At 37.5% G+C, this 10,644-nt stretch overlaps 1 non-coding gene across 1 annotated transcript; it reads right to left on the bottom strand.

Moving 5' to 3' along the window:
• Positions 1-1,491: 1,491 nt before the first annotated feature.
• On the bottom strand, positions 1,492-1,596 carry LOC114007433 (U6 spliceosomal RNA). Its single transcript, XR_003549061.1, has one exon. It is a non-coding gene; the product is annotated as a U6 spliceosomal RNA (small nuclear RNA).
• Positions 1,597-10,644: the final 9,048 nt, after the last annotated feature.

Raw genomic sequence — 10,644 nt, 5'->3', positions numbered from 1 at the left:
CCCTAACCCTAAACCGTAACCCTAACCCAAATGTAACCCTAACCCTAACGCTAACCCTAACGCTAACCCTAACCCTAACCCTAACCCTAAACCGTAACCCTAACCCAAATGTAACCCTAACCCTAGCACTATCCTTAAACTCTAACCCTAACCCTAACCCTAACCGTAACCCTAACCCAAATGTAACCCTAACCCTAGCACTATCCTTAAACTCTAACCCTAACCCTAACCCTAACCGTAACCCTAACCCAAATGTAACCCTAACCCTAGCACTATCCTTAAACTCTAACCCTAACCCTAACCCTAACCGTAACCCTAACCCAAATGTAACCCTAACCCTAGCACTATCCTTAAACTCTAACCCTAACCCTAACCCTAACCGTAACCCTAACCCAAATGTAACCCTAACCCTAGCACTATCCTTAAACTCTAACCCTAACCCTAACCCTAACCGTAACCCTAACCCAAATGTAACCCTAACCCTAGCACTATCCTTAAACTCTAACCCTAACCCTAACCCTAACCGTAACCCTAACCCAAATGTAACCCTAACCCTAGCACTATCCTTAAACTCTAACCCTAACCCTAACCCTAACCGTAACCCTAACCCAAATGTAACCCTAACCCTAGCACTATCCTTAAACTCTAACCCTAACCCTAACCCTAACCGTAACCCTAACCCAAATGTAACCCTAACCCTAGCACTATCCTTAAACTCTAACCCTAACCCTAACCCTAACCGTAACCCTAACCCAAATGTAACCCTAACCCTAGCACTATCCTTAAACTCTAACCCTAACCCTAACCCTAACCGTAACCCTAACCCAAATGTAACCCTAACCCTAGCACTATCCTTAAACTCTAACCCTAACCCTAACCCTAACCGTAACCCTAACCCAAATGTAACCCTAACCCTAGCACTATCCTTAAACTCTAACCCTAACCCTAACCCTAACCGTAACCCTAACCCAAATGTAACCCTAACCCTAGCACTATCCTTAAACTCTAACCCTAACCCTAACCCTAACCGTAACCCTAACCCAAATGTAACCCTAACCCTAACCCTAACCCTAATAGTCCTTTACTTTTGATTTATGTATGTCCTTGTCAGTGAGGTGTGTTTCTTATAAGCGACATATAGAGGGTTTCTGTTTTTTTTTTTTTTTTTTTTTTTTTTATACTTAGAGCCAGTCTGTATTTTATCTGAGGAATTTAATCCATTAACTTTCTAGATTATCATCAATATGTGCAGACTTATTTCTATAATTTCATTACTCTCTTTTTTAATTATTTTGTGTTTTATTTCTTTATCTCTCTTTAATTTTCCTAATGTAGTATTCCTTTTTGAATTTCCTGAAGAATTGGACTAGTGTCGATGAACTCTTTCAGCTTTTGTTTATCTGGGAATGACTTTATTTCTCCTTTCCATTAATCTTGCCTGGTATACTATTCCTGGCTGAAAATATTTTTCTTTTAGAGTTTTAAATATTTTAAAATATGCAATACTTAACACATTTACATGCATCCTTTGTAGTGGTCATGCTAATGTCCTCTCTATAGCTTCAATTTTGGCATATATGCTTCAAAATAAAGTATGATTTTTTAGTTCTAACAGTAGTGTGTAAAAGTAGCGGTCTCAGGGACCTGCAGTTAGCGTTAATGGTCAAGTCGCTGAACTCCCATGTAGTTGACCATGGTTCAAGTCCCAGACCCGGGGGCTTAAGCTCATGCCATGCACATGTGCGTGCATGCCCAAGATCCCGAGAAGATAATGGAGGGGAACGGATTGCGATGTCGCCATCCCCCCTGAGGGGTGATTTCTCACTCTCTGTCTCTCTGTCTCTCTCTGTCTTTCTGGCGAGCGCACATGCCCTATAGCAAAATAAATAAATAGATAAAAAACTTCTAAAAGAAAGTTTTAGTCTTACCATATTTAAAATTCTTTTTCAAAAATAATACGAGAAATTATGTTTCATTGTCATTTTAATTTGTAACATTTTTATTATTGGTAGCATAAAAATTTTCATGTTTCTCAGCTACATTTAATTCTTAGTTAAATATTTTAATTTTTAAATTTGCCTAGTTATTATTTTACAATACTTTTTAAAATTCTTTTTTTTTCTTTTGCCTTAGGACATGTGTGCTCACTGGAGAGATGAGACTCCGAGAGGGAAGTGAGAAATCACCCCCAGTTGGCTGTAGTTCTGCCTCAGAGGGTGACCATGAGCATGCACCCAGTGCGCCTTTCAAGCTGCTAGGTCCAGGTCTCAAACTGTTCAGTCAACCATGTGGAATCCAGCTGCCTTAACCCCCATGCCACCTGACTAGTCTTTATTTGAGCCATTCTTACAACTATATAGTAACAACTCAATAATTTCAATAATACTTAATACTTAATTTCAATAATACTTTTCTAATTTCTAAATTGTTGAACATTTTTATGTGATAATTTTTTCTTTACATACCATTTTGATGACTTCTTTTCTGTATGTCTCATGCCTATTTTATAACTGGATTTTTAAAATTATTATTTCATTTGAGAGTTCTTTAGACATTCTAGATTATAGTCCTTTGGAGGATAATGTGTTTGCAAAGGAATCTTATCCCAGTCCGTAGCTCGTATTTTTATCCTCTTAATAGGGTATTTTACGGGAAAATAATTTTATTTGATGACTTACAATTTGTCAGTGATTCGCTTTATGGATTATGCTTTTGATATCCATCCTAGGAACTATTTGCCTAGCCTTCGATCCTAAAAATTATCTATGCTCTTTCATACAAGTTTTATAGTTATACATTTAATTATGTTTTGTGTTTTGATTTTGAGTTAAGTTTTGTATAAGATGGATATATATTAAAAAAAGTCAACATTTATTAGACTGTTTCTTCCCAATTTATTCTTGCTTTACAAAATTCTTCGTTGGTATTATAGTTGTTTTGCTGTTCCAAATCTATTTTAGAATAACATTTCAATATCTATTAAAATTTATTTTTTATAAGGCATATGTGCTCACCAGAAAGAGAAAAAAGAAGAGGGCAAGTGAGAAATCAGCCCTCTGCCCAAAAGGGATGGCCATACAGCAATCCCTTCTGAATTTTTTTCTGGGGGTTTTGGGCATGCACATGCACTAGGCATGTTTTTCAAGTTGCCAGATCTGGGACTTGAACCTTAGAGTAAGCCATGTGGGGGTCCAGTGCCTTAACCTCCACATCACCTTCTGGCTTAGCAATTGCTTTAGAATTTTATGATCACAAGTGGTCTAGGCTGGCAGTCAGTGGCAAATGGAACTGCAGAAGCAGAAGCCACATGGCCAACCATGCATGTATAGAGATTTGCCAGGCACAAGTGTGCATGTTTGAGATCCTGACAAACTGGAGGCCTCAGGAAGGGGAATTGTGGCATGGAGATTCTGGCAAATGTGTTTCTCTCTCTCTCATGTGTGCACATGAGGTATCTGAAAAGGAGGTAATTGGACCAAAGAATAAGGAAAAAAGCCCTGCAAGGACCTTACAGGAGCTGAAACAGGATGAGTTTAAGGACCTGAAAGAAAGCAGGGAATTTGTACATGAAGACTGAGGTAAGGTCTTGGTATAGGGTGAAATTAGAGAGGTAAGGGTAGACTATAAAAGCGTAAGCTGATATAGTACTCAATAGGCTGTGGCACAGCAGTAATGTATTGCCCGCAAGAAGCTGAATCCCACAAGATGACTGAGGTTTGATTCCCCGTCCAGGTCAGCCTGAAATGCACTGGGCACAGGTGAATGCCTAAGATCTGACAGACTGGAAGACAGGAAAAGGGGCATCACCAGACCCTGCGGAGGGTCTTCCTCTCTCTTCCCTCCTCTTGCTCTCTTTCTGTCACTTGCACATGTATGTGCATATGCTTTATTATGAATAAAGAAAAATTACTAAAAAACATTATTTTAATTCTAAAATCAATGGAAAGCTTTTGCAAATTTTAGAGGCTGGTGGTGATGGTATTCATTCATATTTTGGAAAGATCACTTTAGTTGCAACATAGAGAACTCATCAGGAGAAAACTAGGTAGGGGACAAGTTAAATTGCATATTGCTTTAATAAGGGTAAGATATTTTGGTGGCCTGTACTTTGATGATAGCCATTAAAATGAAAAGATATTGATCTTAGAAACAATAACCGACATAGTGAGTAATCAAGTAGTTTACATTTATAGAGTGGGACAGCCACAGTGGCACTAGTAGGAAGGCGCCACTGTATGAGGGCTGGGACTACGTGGGAAGCCCAGGTTTGGTTCCTAGCCCAGCCTAATTATGCCAGGCCTGGTGGTATGTGCTTATGGTCCTAGTTAACTTGTAAGTTGGAGTAGGAAGATTGCAATGCAGTGAGACCAATAAAAACACACTGCCTTCTCTCTTTCATAAAGAAAAACAATACTATGACAGTATTGCTGATGGTAACATTCATAAGACAGAAACACTGCATTGGTATCAGCTGTTAAATAAAGCTGTAGTTACTGTTGAGATGCCATAAGCAAAGAGCAGAGAGAGAAGACAACGCATCCTGTGACCAAGTGTTAAGAATTATAACACGGAGTGGCTAGGGAGTAGAGTATAGGTTTTCAAAAGAAGTTTAAACAATGCAGCCAAATTTGGAGGAGGGCACTTGAAGGGTGTAGGGTCTCAAAAGTACAGTAGAAAGTGTGGTTAACAGAATGCAGCTGGAAGGTTCATTGTTTTCATAGCAAGAAGATCCTCCATGACTTTAGCAAGAGCTCTTTGTTTTTGTTTTTCTTATAAGGAGTATGTGCTCATGAGAGGAGAGAGGGAGAGGGAAAGTGAGAAACCGTCTCCAGGGGGGGATGACCATACCGCAATCCCTCCTCTACTCTCTCTCTACTCTCTTCTCAGGACTTTGGGCATGCACACATATACACACACCTGATGTGTTTATCAAGCCTCACATCTGGGATTCAAATCATACAGTTCTACACATGTGGAATCCAGCCGCTGTAACCTCCACTGAACCTGCTAGCCCACAAGAAGTCTTTTTCTTTACCTTTCTTGCTTTCTTTCTCTTCTTTCTTTCTTTCTTTCTTTCTTTCTCTTCTTTCTTTCTTTCTTTCTTTCTTTCTTTCTTTCTTTCTTTCTTTCTTTCTTTCTTTCTTTCTTTCTTTCTTTCTTCTTTCTTTCTTTCTTCCCTTCTTTCTTTTTCTTTCTCTCTTTCTTTCTTGCTTTCTTTTTTTAATTTTATTTATTTATTTATTTAACAAAAAAGAGAAAATCTAGGCTGGAGTGGGCTGAGGAGTGAATGTGAGGTGAACTAATTGACAGATATAGAGAATGACTCTCAGATGTTGAGCACTGAAAAGAAGGCAAAACCTAGGGCAATATTTAGGGTATGGGATTCAGCCTCACCTTTTGTCATAAACCTGTTTCTTGTTATCTGATGTAGCAGTTTTACCACCTTTCAAGGTACTCATCTTGTAAAAGACTTTGTAATCTTTTGAATACTGCCAGTTTCCTTCCAGTTGGATTTGTCCAGAGGGAAACTTTGACTTTCTGTGTCAGTCTGGGCATTTGCTGATGAATCCAGTAGTGCAGAACTTTAATTAACAATATCATTTTTCTTAAACGATTCAATCACAGAGTGTGTTAATGTGAGTTATATAATGTGTTTAATTTAATTTTATGTCATTGACTGGGAAATCTACTACCTTGCTGATAACGTATTTGTCCTGTTAAAGGATCATGATACTGATTGTATTTACCTACAAAATAATTTGGATCATTATGAGTCAGAGTGATAGAATATTAAGGATCTATATTAGAAAGGATTAAATGGCTTTAAGAATCTTTTCTGTGTGGCTGGCCTGAGAGTTAGTGAATGTTCTGGAATAGAGATGTTCATGTAGTTACATGACTTCTGTGTTGCAGTACTTTCATGCTTTTTCTTTTGCTTCTGTTTTCAGAGAAAGCTAATACACTTACATTTTCTGTGATTAAAATATCTGAGGTGGAATAAAATGAAATATCTCAGCATGAAAGGAAGGAAAAAATGATATTTTTGGCTGAAACACTATAGGAGTTAAAAATAGTGTTTTAATAATATTAATATATTTTGAAATAAAATATCAAAGTTTATTTATGTTGGTTGTTTGACTATTTAAGGACCATGAAAAGATCCATGCAATTGAAAGGAAAGGGAAAAATTATTACTAATTCTTTCTCGCCTTAAAATGTACCAGTGAGAAGTTACAAGATATTTTATCAGACAGAACTTCTTTGAAGAAATTTAAGCTTAGAAGACACACAAGCACATGACCGCAATTTTGCTTTGGAAATAAATTGTAACAATTAAAAGAAACTATTTGGAGCAAAAACATTTGGTGGAAATTTATGACAATCCCCAAACACTTATTTTAAACTTAAAAATTAACCCACTTTTGTTTCTTTAATAAAATGCTTTCCCCTGCCTTCTCTGGTGATATGCTTTATGACTCTTATCTTAGGAATCTGTTAAATGACTGGAAATCAAAACCCATTAATAATCCTTTTTCCAGTCTGAATGTATTTTCTTTTATGAATACTCTGTCACCTTTACTGCGTTTAGCTTGAATTAGCCATGAAGTCACCTTATGCATGAAATATTTAATGAATGATCATGTACTGGGTGTCCTATGTGCCATGTTACCAACTTACATAAATGTGTTTGAAAACTTTAGTGTCTAATAAGGTGAAATAGATATTTAAATGCATTGATATCATTAAGACTACATGTGCTTCAAGAGGAAAATTGTCCAGATTATATTGAGGGTTTCAAAGAAAACAGATTATGGAACGTAAGAGACAGATGACAGGAGAACAGTTTGTAAGGTTTCAGAGAGAAGGTGACCCTTGAGGTGAATTTTGACCAGTACCCATAAATTCCATAGCTGAGAGGACTGAGAAGGAGAAAATGGGTATTGCCAGTGAAGGGGAAGGTGTAAACTATAATACTTAATCAGACTACCATTTGTTTTTGTCTAAGAATTAACAGCGGTGCTATGGCTATAGATTGTGATTGGAGTGGAGGTGTCATGGTGCTCTGGGGCCCCAGCACACAGAGAGGGTGCAGAAGCTTTCTCTGACGTGTTCTTTATGTATTGTATGGGCAACGGGAAGCTCTTAAGAACTTTTGTTCAGAGAAACATCATAATAAGATATTAGAGATAGTGTCCAGTCAAGTATTTATTGGAAGAGACCAATTAAGAGTGTACTGTAGTACAGCATAGAGGAGTTAATAAGGCTTGAACCCAAAGAGTAAAAACAGGACACATCAGAGATTGGTTAGGGAGGTAAGTCCTCAGGATTTGCTCATTGACTATGTGGGGATAAGGAGACATTAAAGGTTCTGAAATCCACCGCAGGTTTCTATAATAGAGAATACAGAGGAATGACCAGGATTATTTTAGGTAGAAGGAGACGGATTGTATTAATACATTTGTATTTGTATCTGTTGAGTTTAAACTAAGATGTCTAGTAGTAAATTGAATATTTAAGCCAGGCGTTCAAGAATCTGGCCCAGGTGGAAATACAGATTCATGAGAAGATGCATGGAGTGCTCATTATATGCCAAGCATTGTTTTAAAGTGTGTTGATTAATTTATCGCACGGGAGAATAATATGAGATAGACACTGTTGCTATCATTTCCATTTTACAGATGAAGAAGCTGCGGTATACTGTTAGGCAGATGGCTCAACATTGCTCAGGAAGCAAGGGGGTAAAGTCAGGATTCAAACTGAGGCCAAGAAATCTGATTTCAGAGCCCATGCCTGTAACCTTCAGAGTGCACTGTTTCTTCAGTACCTGAATTCCTGATACATGGAAAGAAGCATCCTAGGAATGAAATAGTAATAATATATAATATTCTACCATTTCAATCCACATCATTAAAAGTAATGATCTTTTCTACTGTAGTTTCTCTCCTTAAAGCCAGTATTTATAATAAAGAAATTATTCTCCTAGACACACTGATTAACCTAGGGCATACTTGATTTATTCAATTTCTTTCTCCACATTCAATGAGTACTTAGTACAATGAATTCTCTCACATTTGGCTTCAAAATAGGAATTCTTTAACAGTTGCCTAAGTTCACATCCTCATTGTCTCTTACCTGGGCTGTTCTAATAGTCTCTAAATTTTCTCCTTACTTTCAGTATTTCTCCGCTCCAAATTTATCACACATCACACATGGCTTAAAGTACAACTCAAAAAAAATCCAAGAAGACTTTGATGATGTTATTTATAGATTAAAAAGGCCTTGAAGTCATAGTCCCTTTTTCATTCCTTTATCTCCAATGCTTATCACTGTTATTGACACATAGCAAATGTCTTGTAATATTTTAAGGAGCAATTGAAATAGGATATAATCTCTCTCTCTTCCACCAGATAATCTTCTGTTTGTTATCTTTTTGATGATACTCATCAATATGTTGTATTATTATATGGTGTTACTTTTTCCTGCTCTATATCAGACTTCTAACTTCTATGAGTAAACATGCTATCTTTTTTCTTTTTTTTTTTTTTTTTGGAGAGGCTTTTACTATAGGGCATGTGCGCTCACCAGAAAGACAGAGAGAGACAGAGACGGAAAGTGAGAAATCACCCCCCACCCCAGGGCCCCTCAAGGGATTGTCACGCCACAATCCCTTCTCCTCCATTCTCCTCTTGGGATCTTGGGCATGCATGCACACACACCTGGTGTGAGTTTAAGCCACCAGGTCCAGGACTCGAACTGTGGTCGACTACATCAGAATCCAATGACGTAGCCATTATGCCATCTGCTGGTCCCCAAAGATGCTCTCTTTAACTAAAAATCATCTAGCACAGTGTGTCACTCATCAATACCAGGACTCAATACATATTGATGAGTGAATGGATAATTAAGTCAGTCAATCTCTTAAATATTTTTTAGATAAGAATCGAAAGCTTGTAAGGAGAAAATGAAAATTCTGATCCAGTAGTGAACAACAGATGTCTGAAATTAAGTACAAATTATATATGGATGTTTTAGAAAAAATCTTAAAAATGTTTGTCTACATTTACTATACAATTCTAAGGCAAATGAGCTAACTATTCTTATTTAATTTTATGGTTAAATTCACTTTTAAAATTAATTCTGTTTCATGGGCTGATCTTATACACTAGTAGTTAAGGGAGCCTGGCCCAACATGGCCAACCACAGCCTTGGCAACGTGAGAAAACACACCAGGGTGCTTGTGCAGCAGGTCTAAATCCTGATAGGACAGAAAAATGAAGGAGAATACTGCCGCATGATTGCACTCTATTGGGGGTGCTTTTACCCAGTCCCTGTCTATCTGGCAAATGCATACACTCTCTCAGGCAGTTAAAAAACATACAACAAATAACATTAATTATCTTTCAAAATATGCCTTTTATGGTCAGATTTCATTTTAAAAGTGAGAGAACAAGATGTAATAAAATTCAAATTTTTCATGCTAATTTAATGCTAAAGTCAAAACTAATGTTCAATAAGTTTCTCCTTAATTTTTTAAAAGAAAAATATTTGCTATAGGGCATGTGTGTTCTTCAGAGAGACAGAGAGACACAAATTGAGAAATAACCCCTAGGGGTGATGGTCTTGCCATGATCCTTTCTCCTCCATTCTCCTCTTGGGATTTTAGGTACACATGCACATGCGCTTGGTGTGAGTTTTAAGCCACCAGGTCTCAGACTTGAACAGCAATTAACTATGCAGGAGTCCAGTGACATAACCATTACACCATCTGTTGGTCCCTCTTTAATGTTGTAAAGCCGTATTTTTTTTTTTTGACAATTACATTGAACTATCTCATTTGACCTGTGAGAAAACTATTGTAGACATAATTTATCTAAATTGGATAATTTTTTTTTGAGAGGTTTTTGCTGTAGGGTGCGTGTGCTCGCCAGAAAGACAGAGAGAGCCATAGAGACAGAAAGCGAGAAATTATCCCCCGGGGGGATGGTCACGCCACAATCCCTTCTCCTCCATTCTCCTCTCGGGATCTTGGGCACGCACGCACACGCGCCCGACGTGAGTTTTAAGCCACCGGGTCTGGGATGCGAACGGCGGTCAACTACGTGGGAATCCAGCATGAGCTAACTATTCTTATTTAATTTTATGGTTAAATTCACTTTTAAAATTAATTCTGTTTCATGGGCTGATCTTATACACTAGTAGTTAAGGGAGCCTGGCCCAACATGGCCAACCACAGCCTTGGCAACGTGAGAAAACACACCAGGGTGCTTGTGCAGCAGGTCTAAATCCTGATAGGACAGAAAAATGAAGGAGAATACTGCCGCATGATTGCACTCTATTGGGGGTGCTTTTACCCAGTCCCTGTCTATCTGGCAAATGCATACACTCTCTCAGGCAGTTAAAAAACATACAACAAATAACATTAATTATCTTTCAAAATATGCCTTTTATGGTCAGATTTCATTTTAAAAGTGAGAGAACAAGATGTAATAAAATTCAAATTTTTCATGCTAATTTAATGCTAAAGTCAAAACTAATGTTCAATAAGTTTCTCCTTAATTTTTTAAAAGAAAAATATTTGCTATAGGGCATGTGTGTTCTTCAGAGAGACAGAGAGACACAAATTGAGAAATAACCCCTAGGGGT

This window comes from Tupaia chinensis, unplaced genomic scaffold, assembly GCF_000334495.1.
Source record: "Tupaia chinensis unplaced genomic scaffold, TupChi_1.0 Scaffold000174_1, whole genome shotgun sequence".
Taxonomy (NCBI): Eukaryota; Metazoa; Chordata; class Mammalia; order Scandentia; family Tupaiidae; genus Tupaia; species Tupaia belangeri.
The sequence above is the reverse complement of the archived record's forward strand: the minus strand, read 5'-3'. Positions and strand labels throughout refer to the sequence as shown.